General features: G+C 37.7%; 1 non-coding gene across 1 annotated transcript; it reads left to right on the top strand.

Moving 5' to 3' along the window:
- Positions 1–7,658: 7,658 nt before the first annotated feature.
- On the top strand, positions 7,659–7,765 carry LOC127077991 (small nucleolar RNA R71). Its single transcript, XR_007787746.1, has one exon. It is a non-coding gene; the product is annotated as a small nucleolar RNA R71 (small nucleolar RNA).
- The last annotated feature ends 15,433 nt before the right edge of the window (positions 7,766–23,198 follow it).

Below are 23,198 nucleotides of genomic sequence, written 5' to 3'. Positions count from 1 at the left end.
AGGATGATGAAGGTCACTGTAGCTGAACCCTAAACTTCATGTTAAACCCAGATTTCTTGTCCTATTCGTGTAGCTTTTGTTTTGCATGGCCAGACACTATTCCATTGCCATGAGCCAGTCGCCTGTTGCCACGTCCCAAAGCCATGCGCACCGTTTCATTAAGTTTTCACAATATTTACCAGATTGCCACTCCGTGTCCAATTATTTAAATAATCATGTTTGTTTCAATTATTTTCTCAATATTTATTTCATTTTGACCATCAACTCCCAAAAATCATAAGTCAACCATTGTTAATCCAAAATTAATGGGATTTTTTGCATCATGTTCATCACAATCTCTAGTTTTTTATCATGTATTTTCCAGAATTTTTGCATGAGTAGATTTTAAATGATGCTAGGGTTTGTGACATGTGACCATTTTTTGTACCTTTTGCCAAATCAATTGTGAAATGATGATGCTTTGTCCAATGCCTTTGAAACTTTTTGTGCTTAAACTAGACACATTCATGGTGATTTTGGTTTAGAGTTTGTGAATTTATCATCTCTGGTTTGTGAGTTATGATTTTCTGAAGTAGGGTGTGACAATTTGTGTCACACCATTGATGTGCAACTTGATGATTTTCAATACCATGCCTCTTGACCTCAAATTGCTTTGAATTTTTGCATTAATGTACTCTTGAATGTCTATTTTACATGTGATTTTTCTTGGATTTGTTTGTGGCATTTTCTAATTGTTTGAGATTTTTGTCCCCTGTTTGGTCTTATGTTGACTTTTTGTGACACATGCTCCCATTTCATCTTTGAAATTCTCATACCTTATTAGATGGACATGAAATTTGATATGTGATTAGTAGACATCTTAAGCTTTGCCATGGTTTTGATCCCATTCATTTCTCATATGCTATCACTGATTTATGATTTTTTCAAGTTGATGCATGTTTGTTTGACTTCTTTGAGCATGCTTAGAATTGCCTTGCCTTTCTGATTTTAATTGACCACCTTCTACTTGTCCAAATGAGTTGAAATTTGACATGCTCACCATGATATGGGTTGTGTTTGATCATGATTTATTTGATGATTTTTGGAATTGTTTATGATTGGTTTTGAGTTGAGTCTTGCTGTTGACTTCTATGAGCTTCCATATGCCATGCTTTGACTTCTTTTGCTTATGAAATGATGATAATGATTGATATGAATGTGAACCCAATTGAGTTTGTTTATTGATTGTTTGAATATGATTTTGATTGGAGTTTATTTGCTGTTTTGACTTTCTCATCCCCTTTTGACCCTAGGCTTGTCCTAGTGGTCCTGTTACTCATGTTTGAGCTCATTTTTTCAGGTTAAGCAACAATTACCCAATGAGACCAATACAAATTGATTGAGTGTGCTTGTTTGTCATGACTAATCTATTTGTTTTGTAGGTTGCTTGGCTCACATGCCTTGAACCTTGTGCATTGCACATTTATCTGCTTGTGTCGACTGTTAACCTTTGTTTCATTCTGATTTAACTTTGACTTGTGTACTAATGTTGTCTGACTGATTTCAGGTACTTTTAGTTGCTTAGTTCCTTGGGAACTTTTGCTTTGCTTTGCTTGATAAGCAATTTGCATTGAGGTATACCTTTCTAACTTCATGTAGTCTGGAAGACCTGGCTTGTTACTTAGCCAGGCCACTGTCTGAAGTCCTCCTTAAGAGGCAATGTTTGTGACTGTTTACATTTTGTCCCTGTACATATTCAAAGACCTCCTAAGTGAAGAGGCAATTGGCAGAACCCAAGGGATATGCAACCTATCCCCTTCTATTATGTGTGTCATCTGCTTTGCTCACACCACTGTGTTGATGCATTGCAGATACAAACCCAAGATCTTGTACAATTGTACAGTTGAGTCAGTTTCAAATGTGTAGAAGGGTTCCCACTTTCTGAACCCACACATTCTTGTCTTAAGCTCTCCCAGGCCAGGGATAAGAGCTGTGAAGTCTTATCTTCACTCACCTTTCATCTGCTTCACCTTAGCCCCTCAATGGCAAGGTTAAGAGCACCACTACCCAGTTCCAGTGGTTTGTTTGTTGAGGTTGATATGACCCCTCGACTAAAACCTAGCCTTGATGTTTGAGCCCCTTGTTGGTGTGTTTATTTCATGCTGTATGTGCTTGTGTGGTGTGATTGTATCCCCTAGGTTTGCTAGACTCCGTGTAGTCTCGTTTGCATGTCAATTAAGGTAGCACGGTTCCTTCGTATAGGACTTCCTTTCTTGCTTGAGCTTTCCTAAAACACAAACAAACATTATTCCCTCTTAAGGATACGTTAACTCCTTCTACTACAGGTGAGTAAGTCTCCAAAGGTCGAGCATCAGGTAGATTGCGCAGTGACGTTGTCCACTTAAAAAACACAAACCAACGGGAATAGTTTAGCCGAACTACGGCAACTCTGATTCTCATGTCCAGATGAGATACGTAGGCACGAGATGCGATGTCTTGTCGAGTTTGACTAACAACTAACACTAATTCTCTTCTCTCGCCCTCGTTGCGATTGAGACCTCCCCTTTCTCTTGCCCTAGTTGCAATCGAGACCCTTCTTCTTCCTGTGCAAGTTAGGTTAGGTGTGGCTTGCTTCCTGTGCAAGTCATGATTAGGATAGGCTTGCTTCCTGTGCAAGTTAGCTAGAAACCTTAACTTAGGGATGATTTTGCATGACAACATCTAGGCTCGAGTCGTAGTCTCCCTAGTGTTGTGTCTCCCTCTGTTATCTGGTTAGGCTAGTCCTTTTTCCCTCCGTAGGGGAACTACGTCGCCCTGATTCTCATACCAGATGAGATACGTAGGCAGGAGATGAGCAGATCTCTCCGGGCGCCTTTTTTTCTTTTTTTGTGTGTGTTTGGCAACTATTAGGCTCGAGCTCTAGTCTCCTTATTAGTTTGTCCTTTCAACCTTTGTGTTCCTTCTGACGTCTCAGCGTCTCTTTTTGTTTGCGTGGCAACTATTAGGCTCGAGCTCTAGTCTCCATTTTAGTTTGTTTGTTCGTCCTGTGTCCCTGCGTAGGGGAACTACGTCGCCCTGATCCTCATACCAGATGAGGTACGTAGGCAGGAGATGAGCTGATCTCTCCGGGCGCCCTTTTTCTTTTTCCACCTTTTGTCTTCAACCCTTCTGTGTGTGTTGTTGTGTGCTCGGAAGCTGATGTAAGTCCATCGAGTGGCATTCGGGTTCCAGTGTGGGTTTGTTTTGGTTCGGATGCTGATGTAAGTCCAGTGATTGGCATTCAGGCTCCATGTTTGCCTTTGCCTGTGTTTGTTTGAGTGCGTGTCAGCCGAGCTACGAATGCTCTGATTCTCCTTCGTCCAAGGAGATACGTATGCATAGGATGCGATATCCTAGCGAGCATGTGTCGTTTCCCCAGTCCGAACTACTTTGACTCTGATGTCTATGCTTGATAGACTAAGTAGGCCCGGGATGCGATATCCTGCCGAGTCAGTCTTGTCTGTTTTCTTGTGTCTCTTTCAGCCAGTGTGTGTGTGTACGAGCAGTGTTTTAGCAACCATTTTCCTTCCTGTTGTGCGTGGATCCCGTCGAGTACGACGGATGCGTAGGGGTGCTAATACCTTCCCTTCGCATAACCGACTCCCGATCCCATTCTCTTTGGTCGCGAGACCACGTCTTTTCCAGGTTTACTCTGAGCGTTTCCTTTCCCTCTTTTGGGATAAATAACGCACGGTGGCGGCTCTGTTGTTCTTGTTTTCCCGCCGGTTTTTCGCGTAATACGACAGCGGGCAATCTGGCTGTAGTGGCAGCTTGTGGACAACAATATCAGTATCTAAACCTGACATATCCTGGTATGACCATGCAAATACATCTACATATTCTTGTAGCAATTTGATCAATCTTTCTTTGATGCTTGCCCCAAGTGTAGTCCCAACTTTGACCTCTTTCTTTTCTTCCTCAGTGCCAAGGTTGATTGTATCCACTGGTTCTTGATGCGGCTAAAGGGCCTTTGACTCGTGCTCGAGCAGCCTTTCCAATTCTTCAGGGAAATCACAATCTTCCTCACTATCCTCTTCCTCTTGGTAGATGGGGAGTTCAAAGTTATAGGAAGTAGTGGGGTCATCGAATTCAACTGGTTTACTGATTATTCTGCATATTTTTTAAATGATGGGTTTTTTAGAAAAGTGGAAATAAAATGCAAAAGAATTAAAAATATTTTTGTAGTTTTTAAAAGGATTGTCGTTTTAAGGAAAGAAAAACAAATAAATGAACAATAAGAATTTGAACAAAATGCTCTTTATTTGTCATAATGATTTTGAAATTTAAAGTGGCCCTACAAATGATCCGTTAGCCTTGGGAAGAGCTAAGGATTTTGAAAAAACAAAGGAAAACACAATTACTTTGACACAGGAAAAACTTCTGGAATCTCAACTGCTTCCCAATTTGTTAAGGCTGCTTCACACCGGTATATCAGATTTGATGCTTCTCTATCTTCAGTGTCATCTTTAAATGCACCAACTTGATCCCCATGGATAAATCCTGTGCTTAGGAAAACTTCTTGTATGCTCCGTATGCGGTCCTTTGCAGGGACCAGGGCTCCTTCCTTAGCAGAAGGCTGTTAGGGACCAATTAGTACTACTTTCCATATAATTTTATTGGTCCCTTTTACCATTTTTTGATTTAATTACACACTTTTATCCTCACAATTATTTATAAATGCAATTAAGTTTAAGTGATTATGTTTTGAGTAGATATTTCATGTATTTGTTAGTTTTATAGAGTTTTTGGACAAGAGAGCATCGGAGTGCATAAGCATAATTTGGAAGAAGTTTCAATGGCAATTTGGAGGCATAATTTGGAAGACCAACACTTGGGAGAATTATTACATGAAGCTTGCAAGGCAAGGAAGCTGAATTGGCTTCAGTTCGCGCCGCGACCAGGGATGGCGCCGCGAACCTTGCGAAACCAGCAAGTAGTTTGTTTGGGCCAAGTGTTATGTTTTCAAGCCAGCTGTATTGTGACAGTTTTGTATCTGTTTTAGAGTGCTTTTCAGTTTTAGATAAAAATGAACATTTTAGGAAAGGTTAAACTCTTTAAGAAAACAGAATGGAAAATATAGAGACATTCATTCATAGATTCACAATTTGTAGAAGAAAAACAGAGTGTATTTTGCCATTGCATTTTGCTGTCCAAAATGATGATGAGGAGCTAAACCCCATTTTGTCAAGATTGGAGGTAGTAGCTATTCCTATTTGTTTATGTATTCCTTTTGACTCTTGTATATGACAAAAGGTTATTAATGTATTGAATGATATTTTTGCCCTATTTTGAATATTTAGATTTGAGTAGTTGTTAAGAAAGATTATTCAAACCTTGACTTAAAATATACTTTCAAGTAGTGAATGAGTTGTAGAAATAGATTTATCCACTACTCTTCTTTTGTATCAAACATTAAAGATTCCTATATTGATAGTTAGGTAGAGAAATCAATTAACCATTAATATAATGATTATCACAATATCATTTAGAGATAAATGCTATTGAGAGGATACTTGAATATCATCAATAATCTTAAGTCTATATAGTTGTCATAAGGAATCATGAGAAATTTGAATAGTAAACTCCAATCTTGCCAAACCTTTTACATTTGATTAAAACTATTTTATTATTCTAGTGACATTTTACTCAAAAGATAACTTTTCAAACAAAACAACTTGGTTACATTTTAAACTTATAACAATTTGGATTATAGAACGGCGGTAATAACAACCAATCTCTGTGGATACGATATTTAAATATTTGCCGAAAATATACTTTTCAACAAAGGCTTGTACCCCAAACCAAATCGATCATTTTTCTCGCTGACATTGATGACTTGTCCCCAACCTGTAGGACCTCCACTTTCAACTGCTGACCTTGCACTATTCAAAGAGGCGAACGATAAACTGGTTTTCTCAATAGGATCCTTTACTTCTGCAAGTGTGGCATTGGATATTTCAAGTGCTTGGAAAGAGGTCTCTAAGGCATCTTCATCAGCCTCGATATAACGGAAAGAGGAGAGTTGACTAATGATAAAATCTTCTTCACCCGAGACAATGACGAGCTTGTCATCGACGACAAACTTCATTTTATGATGCAAAGTAGAAGTCACTGCCCCAGCAGCATGTATCCACGGACGTCTCAAAAGGCAGCTATAACCGGGATTTATGTCCATGACTTGGAAATTGATTGGGAATATGTTCGGTCCGATTTGGATTGGTAGCTCTACCTCCCCAACTACTGTCCTTCGAGAACCATCAAATGCTTTTACCACAAACGCACTAGGTTTCATTTCTGAACCTTGGTAAGATAATTTAGCAAGCGCCCTCTTTGGTAGAACATTGAGGGACGATCCAGTGTCAACTAAGACCCTAGCCAGAGCATCTTCTTGGCACTTTATGGATACATGCAAGGCGCGGTTGTGATTCTTCCCTTCCTTGGGTAGCTCTTCATTGCTGAAACTTAGAATGTTGCAGGCTGTGATATTGGCGACCACCCCATCGAATTGGCCAACCGTTATATCTTGGGTAACATGATCTTGAGCAAGTACTTTCAATAAAGCTTCCCTATAAGCTTGGGAATTCAGAAGCAAAGACAAGATAGATATTTTTGACGGTGTTTGATGTAACTGATCGACTATCTTGTAGTCGCTTTTCTTTATCATTTTTAGAAATTCAATCACTTTATCTGATTACACTGCCGGTTGTACCCCTCCATACTCTGGGCCAGGATTTGTAGTTGTAGCTTCCCTTGTTGGTTCTTGAGGGATTATATTGACATCGGGAGTATAAATTCGACCGCTGCGGGTCATTCTGCTCGTCTCTGCGATGTTAGTGATATTGGTGTCAACATTCTCCAAGCTTTTCTCACCTTCAACATCTTTGGGTTCTTCATCTACCAATCCATCTACCACATTTATGTCATATTTCCAAGGTACCGCTTTGGTGCTTTCAAAGGGAAAGGGGGTAGGCATACAAACTACCACGGGTGATGGATGAACAACATCTTTTCTTTGATAAGTTATCTCAACAGGTTCCGGTAGATTGAAAAAGGGTTCAATGACTGAAATTTCCTCGTTTGTTGCAGGACCACAAACTTGTAAAACACCTTGATCCATCATGTTTTGGGCTTGATAACCGTGCGGTCTCTGAGGTGCATAATTTGGAATAGGGTTCTGGTTTTTATAGGAAAAATTCGGATGATTCTTCCATCCAGGGTTGTAGGTGTTTGAAAATGGGTTACCTTGGGCGTAATTCACTTGGTCGGTGTTCGGGTCATTCAAAAGGTTACACTCCGTCGATTCATGTCCTTTAGATCCACAGAGTTGGCACTCTATGTGGACTACTGCTACGGTGTTAGTGTTTGTAGACATATGTTCGATCCTAAGGGCTAAAGCGTCCATTTTCGCTTGCATCATGTCTAGAGAGCTTACCTCATGTATTCCACCTTGGGTCTCCTTTTTCTCTATTGATGCTCGTTCAGTTCCCCATTGGTAATGGTTTTGGGTCATATCCTCAATTAGGTCACAAGCTTCAGGGTAAGGTTTGTTCATCAGCGCGCCACCTGCGGCAGCGTCGATGCTCATCTTGGTGTTATAATGGAGTCCATTGTAGAAGGTATGAACGATCAACCATTGTTCTAGGCCATGGTGTGGGCAGACTCTTAATAGCTCTTTATATCTCTCCCAAGCCTCAAAAAGCGATTCTCCTTGGTTTTGAGCAAATCTAGTTATTTGGTTTCAAAGAACAGCAGTCTTACTAGGGGGAAATATCTAGCAAGGAATACTCTCCGAAGGTCTTCCCATGTAGTTATTGAATTAGCTGGAAGTGAATCTAGCCATGAACGTGCTCTATCCCTGAGGGAGAAAGGAAATAATCTTAAACAGATCGTATTGGGTGAAGCGCCGTTAGATTTAAAGGTGTCGGCTAGTTGGATAAAAACTTTTAAATGTTGATTCGGGTTCTCAGTAGCGAGACCCGTGTATTGGTTCTGTTGCAATAATTGCAACAAAGATGATTTTAGTTCGAAATTGTTAGCAGGAATAAGGGGGTTTACTATACTCGAACTAGGTTCCTCGTCAGAGGGTTGGGAAAATTCCTTAAGGGGTCTCCTATCGCGATTCCCGACTATAGCTTTCTTAATTCGGATGAGTAAGAGGCGAGTACGAATATAACGTACGGGTTCCGCTAAAGGATCTACTAAATTTCCGGTACTACAGGATCTTCGCATTTACCGGCTAATAATGCCTTAGTCTAGACGGTGTAACAACAGGGTACGAAATTTGACGAAGTTGGTCCCCGGTAACGGCGCCAAAAACTTGATCGTTTGAATTCGCAAGTGCACAAATTACGTCAAAGTAATATAAAAGATTATCGATCCCACAGAGACCAATCGTCAATCTATCGATTTCTATCGTTACGGTGTTTATCTAAGGCGGTGTAAAAGAGATATTTGGTTTGCAAAATAATGGTAAATAATAAATGCAGGTAAAAACAGGTTGAATGTATTTCACGTCCGTTAAGTGATGTTTCGATTGTCTAAATAGAACTACTTATGAGGCAATATTTTCTACTCTTGAAAAGAATCCATTTAACAGGAACTGTCGCTTTCACGTATTCAAAACCGAGTTTACCCTTAAATTAAGGCCTTTTATTATCTCTTATAAAAGGTGCGCAGAACGCTAAAGTAGTAAACTTATTTTTAAGAAATAAGACTCGTAAACTTAGTTGAAAAGTGATTTTGGTTTGGAAAGTTTACCCAAGGAGTTTCCTGATTTTAAATCTATCAACGCGTCTAAAAACAACTTCAAAAATAGTTGTTCCTTAAAGTGATAAAAATTCCTAGTTACTAAGCCAGGATGCTTTCGCACTCCTCGAATAATTAAAACTAACCAAGTTTGTTTTAGAAAACTCAAGTTAAAAATAAAAACAACCTTTAAAGTATTTCTACAGATTCAATATGTGAAACATTACTTTAACCGCAATCCTTACATTCTAGCCTTTAAAAGATTTAGCCAGACATGGTAACACAAACAAACACAACGATATTAATCATGATGAAAAGTTTGTTTTAGAATGTGAGGCGTAGAGAGTGAGTAAAGTGCGTAAAGTAAATAAAGTAAAGCGAGTGCGGAAAATAAATAAAGTAAAGCGAGTGTGGAAAATAAATAAAGTAAAGCGAGTGCAGAAAATAAATAAAGTAAAGCGAGTGTGGGAAATAAATAAAATAAAAGCGATGCAGGAAATAAATAAAATAAAAGCGATGCGGGAAATAAATAAATAAAGCGATAAATAAGAACCTGCTCCAAATGGAGGGCTTTAAATCTGGTACAAAAATAAACCTCCGACTCCTGAAGCTAAAGACGACAGCAACTCGAAGTGACCCAACTCAATCTCACTAAGGTGCGATAACCCCCGGATGTGACGGATTACCGCTATTACAAATGATAAATATATGCTTAAGTGAATTTTGGCCCATATCTTATAATATGCCCAAAATCACTTAAGCTCATGGTACCTTACCATATTTCGTATTCTACTTAAGTACACCGTACCTTTACGATGTTCTACAATTCACTTAAGGGCACCGTACCTTACGATGTTCCTTAGTTACTCTATCTCTCATCAATCCGTCCTTTGTGTGTGACCCTGTAGGTTTTCGCGGCATTGGCAATTATATTAAATCATGTATTTAACATAATAAACAGTGAGCGGTATCTAGAAACACATCACTGCTACCCAAGACACGAAAATGTCATGTGATCTGACAATTCCTTCTGTGATAATACTTATGTGTATAATTACCCTTTTGCCCTTATGTCTATATTGAATACAAGGCATAGACCGTGTCACCCTTGTCCAGTTCAATATTGGGACCATAGACATTTATCCTGTTATGCAGGATGGGCAAATTCCATCTAGGTCACTCATGTCCCTCAGCATGCTTCGTGGAGTACCCATCAACTGTCTTTATGGTTATCCAGTTACGGACAACGTTTGATCAGCAATAAAGCACTCGACTCTACATATAGGGTCCATAGTGGTTTCAGGTCGAAGAGTGGTATACACCATTATCACCATGAGAATAACTTATGACACTTTGCATAACGTTCTATATAGTATTCTCATAGCGGGTCAATCCGGTATAAATATTACTCTTTATATTCATACCAATGTTTAAGACTTGATAACTCCTTATCCATGATCCATGAGATGTGATCATCAGTCTATATACATAATAGTCTTAATGCTTTAATGTCATCCCACTTCACAATAAAGCTCGACTACGGATACTTTAAGAATAATGTCCTTATGTTTAATGTGATCTCATGATTAAGTCATACTTGATACATTAAACAGACTAGCTATTCTAGGGACTTTATTAAACAAACGTAATAAAGAAAAAGCCTTTTATTATTAATAAATAATTCGATACAAGTACCAAAAGTATTGGCCTCTAGGGCTTACACCAACAATCTACCACTAGCACTAGAGCCAATCAGGCATACCCTTAATACCCATAGATCTAGTATGGCCATCATGCTTCTGCTGCGCAAGAGGCTTTGTCAGTGGGTCAGCAATATTGTCAAGTGTAGGTACTCTGCATATTTTCACATCTCCTCTATCTATTATCTCTCGAATGAGATGATAATGCCTAAGTATGTGTTTGTATCGTTGGTGAGATCTAGGCTCCTTGGCTTGTGCGATAGCACCATTGTTATCACAGTAGAGACCAATGGGATCCACAATGCTAGGAACTATGCCAAGTTCACTAATGAACGTTTTGATCCAAACAGCTTCCTTTGCTGCACTTGAGGCAGCAATATACTCGGCCTCGGTTGTAGAATCAGCAACTGTATCTTGCTTTGAACTTTTCCAACTCACAGCGCCACCGTTTAAGCAAAACATATAACCAGATTGCGATCTAAAGTCATCCTTATCTGTCTGGAAGCTAGCATCGGTGTATCCAATTACAGCCAACTCTTCTTGACCTCCATATATCAAGAATGAGTCCTTAGTCCTTCTCAAATACTTAAGGATATTCTTGACAGCTACCCAGTGAGCATCACCAGGATCAGATTGGTACCTACTCGTTGCACTTAAAGCATACGAGACATCTGGTCGAGTACATAATATGGCATACATGATAGATCCTATTGCAGATGCATATGGAATCTTATTCATGCGATCCCTTTCTTCCTTAGTTAAAGGGGATTGTGTTTTTGATAGACACAGGCCATGTTGCATAGGTATGAATCCTTTCTTGGAATCATGCATATTAAAGCGTCTCAACACTTTATCTATGTATGTACTCTGACTTAGGCCAAGCAGTTTTTGTGATCTATCTCTATAGATTCTGATTCCTAATATATAGGCTGCTTCACCTAGGTCCTTCATAGAAAAGCATTTCCCCAACCAAGACTTTACTTGTTGTAGGGTAGGGATATCGTTTCCAATGAGTAATATGTCATCTACATATAATACCAGGAAAACGATCATGCTCCCACTAACCTTCTTGTAGACACAAGGCTCATCTTCGTTCTTGATGAATCCATATTGTTTTACTGTTTCATCAAAACAAAGATTCCAGCTCCTGGAAGCTTGCTTCAATCCATAGATTGATCTTTGTAACTTACATATCTTTTGGGCTTCCTCTGGTATGTCAAATCCTTCAGGCTGTGTCATGTGCACATCCTCAAGAAGATTTCCATTTGGGAAAGCAGTTTTGACATCCATCTGCCATATTTCATAATCATGATATGCAGCGATAGCAAGTAAAATCCGAACAGATTTAAGCATTGCAACTGGTGAAAAGGTTTCATCATAGTCAATCCCATGAATTTGTTTATATCCTTTTGCAACCAGTCTTGCCTTATAGGTATGTACCTTACCATCCATGTCAGTCTTCTTTTTGAAGACCCACTTGCATCCTATAGGGTTAACTCCTACAGGAGGCTCTACCAAGGTCCAAACTTAGTTTGTGTACATGGAATCCATTTCAGATTTCATGGCTTCTAGCCACTTCTCAGACTTGGGACCAGTTATGGCCTCTTGGTAGGTCACAGGCTCATCTTGATCCATGAGTAATACATCACCTTGATTAGTTATGAGATATCCATATCTCTCAGGTAGTTGACGTATCCTGCTTGACCTACGCTGGTCTTATTCTACTTGAGCAGGTTGCTCTTCCACAACTTCTTGTGTTTCCTGCTCTAATTCCTCCATAGGTGTATCTATGCTTTGTGATTCTTGAATTTCTTCAAGCTCTACTTTCCTCCCACTGGTTCCTTTGGAAATAAAATCCTTTTCTAGGAAAACTCCAGTTCGAGCGACAAACACTTTGCCCTCAGAAGGATTGTAGAAGTAATACCCTCTTGTTTCTTTAGAATACCACACAAATAAGAATTTGTCAAATTTGGGCTCAAGCTTAGTTGAAATCTGTCGTTTCACATAAACCTCGCAACCCCAAATCTTTATGTAAGACATATGTGGTTTCTTACCACTCCATATCTCATATGGTGTCTTCTCAACCTTTTTGGATGGAACACGGTTAAGTGTGTAAGCTGCTGTCAATAGTGCATGTCCCCAAAAGGAGTTTGGAAGATCGGCGTGACTCATCATGGATCGGACCATGTCTAACAGGGTTCGATTTCTTCTCTCAGATACACCATTCCATTGGGGTGTTCCAGGAGGAGTAAGTTGGGATAGGATCCCACACTCTTGATGGTCATCAAACTCTAGGCTTAAATACCCACCACCTCGATCCGATCGAAGAGTTTTAATATTCTTACCTAGTTGGTTTTGTACTTCATTCTTGAATTCCTTGAACTTTTCAAAGGACTCTAATTTGTGTTTCATTAAATACACATAACCATATCTACTGAAATCATCAGTGAATGCGATGAAGTACTGAAAACCTCCTCTGGCTGGTATGTTCAGTGGTCCACATACATCAGTATGTATTAGGCCCAAAAGATCATTCGCTCTTTCACCTTTTCCTGTGAATGGAGACTTTGTCATCTTTCCAATTAAACAAGATCTGCATGTCTCATATGATTCATAATCAAAAGAGTCCAAGAGTCCATCTTTATGGAGTTTGGAAATGCGTTTCTCATTTATGTGGCCTAATCGACAATGCCAAAGGTAAGTTGGATTTAACTCGTTAGGTTTCATCCTTTTAGTATTAATGTTATATATAGGCATTTCTAGATCAAGGACATACAGTCCATTGCTCATTTGTGCAGTAGCATAGAATATACCATTCAAATAAATTGAGCAACAATTTTTCTTTATTATAAATGAAAAACCAAACTTGTCCAAACAAGAAATGGAAATAATATTCCTGCTAATTGCAGGTGCATAATAACAGTTCTCTAACTGAATTATTAAACCACTAGGTAAAGTTAATACATAAGTTCCTACGGCTAAAGCAACAACCTTTGCTCCATTGCCAACTTGTAGGTCAACTTCACCTTTTGCCAAATCTCTACTTCTTTTTAGCCCCTGCACATTTGTACAAATGTGAGAACCGCATCCAGTATCTAATACCCATGATGCAGAAGTAGATAAATTTATTTCAATAACAAAAATACCTGAAGTTGAAGTCTCTACTCCATTCTTCGTATCTTCCAGGTACTTTGGGCAGTTTCTCTTCCAGTGTCCGGTCTTACCGCAATGGAAGCATGTGCCTGCCTTTGCTATGCCTCCACTAGGCTTCAAAGCAGCAATAGTGGGTCTGGGTTTGGCAACTTCCTTGCCTTTCCCTTTATCACCCTGCTTGGTGGGCCTTTTGTTCTGTCTCTTTCCATTTCCGATCATCAGAATGGACTTCCCTTTTGTCTTCAGATTCTGCTCAGCTGTTCTTAACATGCCTAGCAGTTCAAGAAGAGATTTATCCATATCATTCATATTGAAATTTAGGACAAATTGACTGAATCTATCTGGCAACGATTGCAAGATCAAATCAGTCGCAAGTTTCTTTCCGAGGGGAAAACCCAACCTTTCAAGGTTTTCCACATACCTAATCATCTTGAGCACATGGGGACTTACAGGGGCTCCCTCAGCTAACTTTCTTTGAAAAAGGGCTTTTGAAACTTCAAACCTCTCATGCCTTGCTTGCTCTTGATAGAGCATCTTCAAGTGTTCGATCATATCGAACGCTGCCATGTTCTCATGTTGCTTTTGCAATTCTGAGTTCATGGTAGCTAGCATGAGACAAGCAGTTTCATTGACATCATCGACATGGTTCTTATAAGCATCTCTTTCTGCCTTAGGTGCAGAACTAGGAGGTTCCTCTTCAGGAACAGGTTTCTCCAAGACATACAGCTTTTTATCATGTTTGAGGACAATCCACAGGTTTCGGTGCCAATCCAGGAAATTTGTCCCAGACAATTTTTCCTTGTCAAGGATTGATCGCAAGATGTTGTTAGAGGTGTTTGTTGTCATGGTAATCTACATAAGAAGTAATGAAAATATAAGTATCAATAACATATTTAATTAGGCCTTTAATTAAATATGCTCCCACTATTTTACTCAAAACAAATGACCCTCATCATTTGATTCAGAAAATCCCGTTGGAAGATTTTCTAGTGGGTCGAGATCCATATTTCACTTTGTTCTAAGTCCGCGTAGGCGGATTACATAAAACTAGCTTATTTAGGTAGGAACTCCTTCCAATTGTATCTCATACAACTCTCGAAAATTTCAGTTGGGTGAATAACTCCTTATTCCAATCCATCATATGGATCATTCCCAACTCTTGCTTCTAAACATATATAATCTTATTATAATTTATTTAGTTAAGTTTGACCCATTGTTTTAGCAATTGGATATTACAATTATCCCATCGCACCTTACTAATATAGAACATGCACCTCGCGTAGGCGAAACCTACATTATCCGATACTAGTCTTGATGAGTGCTAAAACTTGGAAAGCATAAACTTAATATTTAATTTGAGGGAATTGTAATTGTTATGATCTCACCGGCTTATTTATCATATAAATCGTCTCTCACATGCATCAACATATATTCACATGCATCAACATACATACACATGCATCAACATACATAATGAAACAGTTATGGCCCCTAGCGTAATTGTTCTCCCAAGCCAATGAGAGAACCTAAGCTAACCTAATAACGAGCTAAGCTTCTCCAAGCAAGATCTTCAAGGTTGTCCTCCTTTGATCTTCAAGGTTGTCCTCCTTTGATATTGAAATCTTCTCTTTCTTCATAACATTGTCTTCTTCTCTTCCTTCATAACATTACATTACAGAAGAAACTCGTTTTACATACGAGGGATTGAGATAAGAAAAGAAGTTACATTAAGAGATTAAAAGGAGAGGCACGACACGCAGGTCGTATTTAAAAACCCAAAACAAAATGAAGGAAGACTAAGGCCATAACTGATCACCATAAGGCAATAATGATAAACACATTATTATTATTATTATTATTATTATTAATTTTTAATTCCTTTAATTTATTAAAACCAAATTAAATTTTGGAGACCGATCATACTACGCAGAGTTAATTTTTAATTCATTTAATTCATTTGAAATGGACATCATTTTGCATCAACACAACTCTTGCGCAGTCACAAAACAGAAACCCGAGAATTCTGACTTTGTGAGTGTGACGACCGTCACAAGCATGTTACGACCGTCACAGGCCCATGATGAACGTCACGCGGCCAAAAACAGAAACGCCTAGAATTCTAGATCTGTGAATGTGACGACCGTCACAAAGCACGTGATGACCGTCACGTCCAGCTTGTTACGATCGTCACAAGTCCATGTCGATCGCCACGCGACCAAAAACCAGCGCTTTGAAACAGTCAGCAGACATGTTCCAACAAGCCCTCAATTCACAACTCCTTGACGGCACAACCCTTGCGCCGTCACTAACCCTAATGCACCAATTTTAGACCGTCAAATACACCTCGGTTGTTGATTCAGTATGATTGATCAATAGGTCATTGCTTCACCATACTAATGTCGGATTCCGAAGCAAATGACCATTGATCGCTCAAAGGAAAACAACCATTTAGTTTTTGAATGAACGAAACAGAAACAGTATATCATATATACCGTACTTTGCATTAGGATTACTTATATCATATATAAGTTGATCGGTCTTAATTGTGTAACCTATGGACGATCGATGTATCGCTGCTTCACCATACTAATGTCGGTTCCAAAGCATAGTCAATATCAATCATCCAACTCGTACACTCATGATGCCAAATTTAATTACCCGTTTAATTAATTGATCCATTCTGTCTTTTAATCATATTAATACAGAAAATAAATAGCTATCCGATTCATGGTTTCGTAAGTGGCTCTGATACCACTGTAGGAGAGTTGCGATCCAAAACGCAACGGAAATTAAAATTTTCTCCTATAGAGATCCTTACGAATGGTCATGATCAGTGATAGAATATTTACCTCTTGTGATGATTGAAACCTTTCGTGCAGATCTCTTGTGACGATCAAAACCTTTGATGCAGATCCACGGAGCGATCACGAACGTTGAACGATGACAACGTCTCTACTCAGTCCACACAAACGGATTCCTTCAATCTCAGTGCTAGCTGGTACGAATGAAGGCTTTGAGAGAGTGAGAGAGAGAGAGAGAGAGAGAGAGAGAGAGAGAACGAAAATAATGCAACCGCAATGAATGCTTCTGCACAAGGGTTCTATTTATAGAACTACTTGTGTGAGCTTCAAGCTAAAAAGCCCACTTAAGTGTATTTTGGCCCATATCTTATAATATGCCCAAAATCACTTAAGCTCATGGTACCTTACCATATTTCGTATTCTACTTAAGTACACCGTACCTTTAAGATGTTCTACAATTCACTTAAGGGCATCGTACCTTACGATGTTCCTTAGTTACTCTATCTCTCATCAATCCTTCCTTTGTGTGTGACCCTGTAGGTTTTCGCGGCATTGGCAATTATATTAAATCATGTATTTAACATAATAAACAGTGAGCGGTATCTAGCAACACATCACTGCTACCCAAGACACGAAAATGTCATGTGATCTGACAATTCCTTCTGTGATAATACTTATGTGTATAATTACCCTTTGGCCCTTATGTCTATATTGAATACAAGGCATAGACCGTGTCACCCTTGTCCAGTTCAATATTGGGCCCATAGACATTTATCCTGTTATGCAGGATGGGCAAATTCCATCTAGGTCACTCATGTTCCTCAACATGCTTCGTGGAGTACCCATCAACTGTCTTTATGGTTATCCAGTTACGGACAACGTTTGATCAGCAATAAAGCACTCGACTCTATATCTAGGGTCCATAGTGGTTTCAGGTTGAAGAGTGGTATACACCATTATCACCATGAGAATAACTTATGACACTTTGCATAACTTTCTATATAGTATTCTCATAGCGGGTCAATCCGGTATAAATATTACTCTTAATATTCATACCTATGTTTAAGACTTGATAACTCCTTATCCATGATCCATGAGATATGATCATCAGTCTATATACATAATAGTCTTAATGCTTTAATGTCATCCCACTTCACAATAAAGCTCGACTACGGATACTTTAAGAATAATGTCCTTATGTTTAATGTGATCTCATGATTAAGTCATACTTGATACATTAAACAGACTAGCTATTCTAGGGACTTTATTAAACAAACGTAATAAAGAAAAAGCCTTTTATTATTAATAAATAATTTGATACAAGTACCAAAAGTATTGGCCTCTAGGGCTTACACCAACATTCGGGATTACGACTGGATATTCCATCCAGTGTATCTTTTTCTTCCAACCTGCTTATGAAAATGGTTTGAATATTTACAAATGTTTTGAAGAGAAGATGAACACTTATGGCTTACAAGCTCTTACAACTTGGGCCTAGCATTCGGGATTACGACTGGATATTCTATCCAGGGTATCTTTTTCTTCCAACTTGGGCCTAGTATGGAATTTGAAATCAAAGAAAGTTGAATGGATACCCTCACCAGGACTTGATATAAGAGGACCCCAAAATAAGTCGAGCATAAATAAATAAATAAATAAGCTCTTTTTTTTTTGCACTTAAAAAAAATGAAAATGAAAATGAAATAAGATCCACAAGTGTTTTAATATAATTTGAATTAAATAGAGCGTATAAAATGGTTAAGGTAATCAAGAAGTTATGAAGAATGGAATAAAATGACAATTATAAAAGTAAAACAAATGAATTTAAAAATATGCAAATGCCAAGGATTGAACCTATGACCTGGTGGGAAATGAAAGATGTTTCAACCACCAAGTCATGAACAATCAACTAGAAACCAAACACATCCACTAATACAAGATACAAAAATTATTCTTTTTTTTTAAAATAAAATAAATAAGAAAACAATTGGGCCATTTGTTATGATAGTGGAGCGCTGGGGATTGGGTCGGACCCGACCCGATGTTCTTGTTATTAACAAACAAAATGTGAAACCCTAAACCTAACAAACACGGCCGCTTCACAATAATTAGGAGAAAAAATGCCAAAAATGAAAATTTATTTCTCCCTGCAAAAATCGGTCATGAACAAACCCAATACTCTCTATCTGCTCATACACAATCTCAATCTTCTTCCCTTCTCACTTCCGATTCAACCAAAGTAAAACTCCACTCACGAATCCAGATAACTCTCACATTTCCAGCTATACCACTCATGAATCCGTCCAAACCTCTCACAAACCTGGCCATGGCGCTCACAAATCCGGCCATGGGCTCGCGAATCCGGCCACGGTGCGGCCGTCACTTATGAATCCGACGACGATTCTCTCCTTACCACACAAATGCGCGGCCGATGCAAACAAGAAGGACATGACAAAACGAAACAGAGGTACGGTTTCGAAACAAACCGCATCACAGTGGAAAGGGATCAAAAGCGGAAACGAAGGAACATACCTTGATTCGACGGTAACCGTAAGTCACTTCTCTCCTCTTTGCTTGATCTTTGAAAATCCACTTGTTTAGTAACAATGTGATACTTTATTTTTGTTGATGGTTTTTGTGGTATCAATGTTAATTTTTCAAAGGTGTAGTTATTTTGTTGGTGGTCTTGTTGTTGTTGTTGTTCTTTGCTGAGATTTTTTCGGTTTTTGTTGGATTATCATGAATGGATGATTTCGAATTCTGTTGTTTATGTGTGTGAACTGAATGGATTGTTGAGAATAAATTTTTTCCAGCTCTGTAATTTCAAAAAATAAGATCCTTTTTATACTGTGATTTTCTAGGGTTTGCACAGAGGTAAGGATTGGTCCTTGCTGTCAAATTTATGCAATTGGTAGTGGGTTCCAAAATTCTTTCTAAGAGGACAAGCATTGCCTTAACATTTTAGTGAAAATTCATGCTTTGTCTTAAAAAGTAATGTACTGCTATTCGCTTTTCTGCTTGATTTTTGTTTGCCTTTGTATTCTTTCCCAATTCATGCTAACTTGATATTATTTTTATGTTGCAATAGGACAAAAATTCAGCTTCAAGTCACTTGTCCAAGTTTATACTAAGGTTGATGAGTAGAAAAATGGCCTCACACATAACACACAATAGTCAAGAAAGCAAGTTTGAAGGGGTTCCATACCTGGACATGTTTTCTTTTTTTAAATGTAATTTGTTACTATAAAAAAAATTTGTACCTTATTATAATGTAAAAACTTATTTCTATATTTTCTGAATTTTTCTATATTTGTGATGTAGAAGACAAATAAAATTAAATGTAACTATTTTTTTTTTTAATTTTAAGATAAAGCAATAACATTTATTTACAAAATGTGACCAAATATTTTACTTAAAGCCAATTAAGAGAATCAAAATAATTTTTTTTAACAAACTTTAATTATTATTATTACTACTACTCAACATAAAAAGTCTCTTGCTATAACATGAGAACAATACCATGACAAGACCATTAGAACCTAATTTTTGAGAATGCAAAAATATGACTCTAAATAATTAAAGTTAAACCCACAAGCACCCAATGTAATGCAACAAGTATCGATTATGTGCATGTAGTGTATGATAGAAAACTTATGAAAAACAAATGTATGAATGACATGGTAAATGAAAATCTTATTATAAATATGAATGCTTATGAATGAAGATCCTATTTTTTTTATGTGAATTAGTAAATAGAAAAAAAAGTTCTAATGAAAATTAAATAAATGTCATTGAAATGAAATTAAAAAAAGGAATAATTTATGAATATGAATGCTTATGAATGATGATCATGTTTTTTTATGTGAATTGGTAAATAGAAAAAAATTCTAATGAAAATTAAACAAATGTCATTGAAATGAAATTAAAAAAAAGGAATAATTTATGAATATGAATGCTTATGAATGATGATCCTATTTTTGTTATGTGAATTGGTAAATTAAAAAAAAATTCTAATGAGAATTAAATAAATGCCAGTGAAATAAAAATAAATGGAATAATTTATGTCAATGAATGAATGCGAATTGATAAATACAGATGCTTGAAATGTAAATGAATGCCTTTAGGCAGAGCAAAATTTAGGGTATGACATAATTGTTCTTGCTTTGGCTCGTGCTTGATCTTGCTCAGTATGCTTGCTGAAGTAGAATAGAATGCACAAAAGGTCTTGGATCCCTGGAGTTTTGAATCTCAAAACAGTGAGATTCCAACTCAATTTCCAAAGGAAATTCTCAAGATTATCCTCTAAAATGAAAGGGTTTGGTGTTTGGGATCAAAGCAGACGCCAAGGGGTCCTCAATTTTGAGCATATGAAGCTCTATTTATAGTTGAATCATGTGATATTTGCACCTTTCAAATGAGTTTCCGAAATTGGCAATGAGTGATGCATGTGTGCGTGGGCGTGTACAGGCCCATGCGATCATTCCATTTGATCCATAATTGAGTGTGAACAAGTCTAAATTCAAATTGGAGTGCTAGGAAATTGTACATGGAAGCTTGAAGTTTGATTTTTGCCAAATGATGATGCAATGTTCAAGCCATGCGCATCCCATTCAAACCTTGTCCAAAATGGATGAAACTGGACTTTTTGGAAAGGTTAGATCAAGAGGAAAAACTTTCATGTTCAACACTTTTCCATTTGAAGCTTGTATCATAATGAATTTTGAGGTGGAAGTTTGGAAATTTCAACATATCAAAATATTTTCTAAGTGTCAAGCCATATATCTCAATATTCCACCTTGCTTAACTTTTTATGTGAGCTTCAAATGAGAAATGTGTCTTCATCAAACTTGTAGCTATTTCAAATACCTTACAAATGGTCACCAATTTCATGTAATTTGGATTTGGGATGATAGAGTTATGCATTTTTGAAGTTTGGAAAAATCACTTGTTCAATGGTATAGGTCAAAAGTGACCTATAATGTAACCTCATATCACATGCTCATAAAAGTTGAATTAGCTCTCACTCCAAACATCAAAGTTTAAGTAGACATATTGAATTTGATTTTTCAACTTGGAAATCTTTCATCTCATAAAAGTTGAGCAAGTTATGGCCTTGGGAACTTGACTTTCAAATTAGGGTTTAGACAAAATGACCTATAATGTTTCAACATAGAAAATGATTTTCCAAGCAAAACTAGCTCTAGGTATCAACATGAAAGTTGTTTGTAATGTTAGTTAGAGTAGCTTTGATCTTGTAATAATTTTCATATGGTGAAAATTGTAGGAGATAGGGTCTAGGGAGACCCAATTTTGATCAGATGAATTCATCTGGCCAACCACCCTAAACCAACTTGCTAACCTTCAATTCTTTGGACTTTCTTGGCTCATGGTAGATCATATATGCATAAGATGATGAATTTTGAAGTGTCCCTTGAGAAATTTGATCAAATGGCAAGATAGCTTGTTGGAGAAGTTACTCAAGATACTCAGTCAAACTAGGGTTTCCAAGGAAAATCACCCTCAAACTCTCGAAGAAAACTTGATCAATATAACATGTAGGAGTCAATGGAACTCATATATGATGCTCATAACCATTCTTGGACCAATTCATGGTTGGGCTATTTGTCATGAGGGTCCTAAACCCTAGATATGAACTTGATAGATCAATGGTGATCATGCCCTACCTACAAAAGAGTTAGGCAAATGCAAAGACATATTTTTGTATTTTGGTTAGTAAAATGATAATATACAAGTATGATATAATCACATAGTGCTTGGTGATCTCTCCCAAAACAAACCCAATGAAAGAGGGGTAAGGAGGATGCTAAGGTATGATCCCAATACTAATGCTTATGATGAAATTGCATGAGGGATCCTAGGGTCAAAATTGGGGTATTACAATCATATTTCGGACTAGATTTGTTCAAATCTCTATAATCAACACACATACGGACTTTTCCATCCTTCTTTGGAACAGGCACAATATTGGCCACCCATTGTGGATACTCAGCAGTAACAAGGAAACCGACATCGATATGCTTTTGCACTTCTTCTTTCATCTTCACTGCCATATCAGGATGAGTCCTTCTCAACTTCTGCTTGACTGGTGGGCATTCTGGCTTCAACGGAAATCTATGCTCCACAATCTCAGAATCTAAACTAGGCATGTCTTGATAGGACCAAGGAAACACATCTGAATACTCTCGAATAAGATCAATCAACCCCTTCTTAGCTTCTGGACATAGTTGAGACCTAATCTTGACTTCCTTCACGTCATCTCCGGAACCCAAGTTGACTAACTCAATTTGCTCCTCGAATGGCTGAATGGCTTTTTCCTCATGCTCAAGTAGACGAGATAATTCATTAGACACTTCTTCATCAGTTTCTTCCTCAACCTCAAACACAGGGAATTCAAAGTTTAGAGAAGGAGTAGATTCATTGTATTCAATGGGTTTAGAAATCAGGCTGCATAATGATTTAATATTTTGATTTTAGAGAAGAGAATTGTGATCAAATATTACGCAGATGGACAATTTATTATTTATTTAATCATGTTTTTTGTGATTACCATTTTCAAAAAAGCAAAAAGTAAAAATAAAATATCATAGATGTGGATAAATAGAATTGCATTTTATTGATGATAAAGTTGAAAAATACCCGACAATGTTCACTTCTCCCTTAGGCATAGGAGAAGGATTTTCTCAAAAATAATGAAAACAGATTACTTAGAGCGATGGACAGTAACAGGAACATCAACAACAACCCAATTTTTGCAAGCCTT

The sequence above is a fragment of the Lathyrus oleraceus genome, chromosome 4, assembly GCF_024323335.1.
Source record: "Lathyrus oleraceus cultivar Zhongwan6 chromosome 4, CAAS_Psat_ZW6_1.0, whole genome shotgun sequence".
Taxonomy (NCBI): Eukaryota; Viridiplantae; Streptophyta; class Magnoliopsida; order Fabales; family Fabaceae; genus Lathyrus; species Lathyrus oleraceus.
This window is presented reverse-complemented; position numbering and strand designations above follow the sequence as displayed.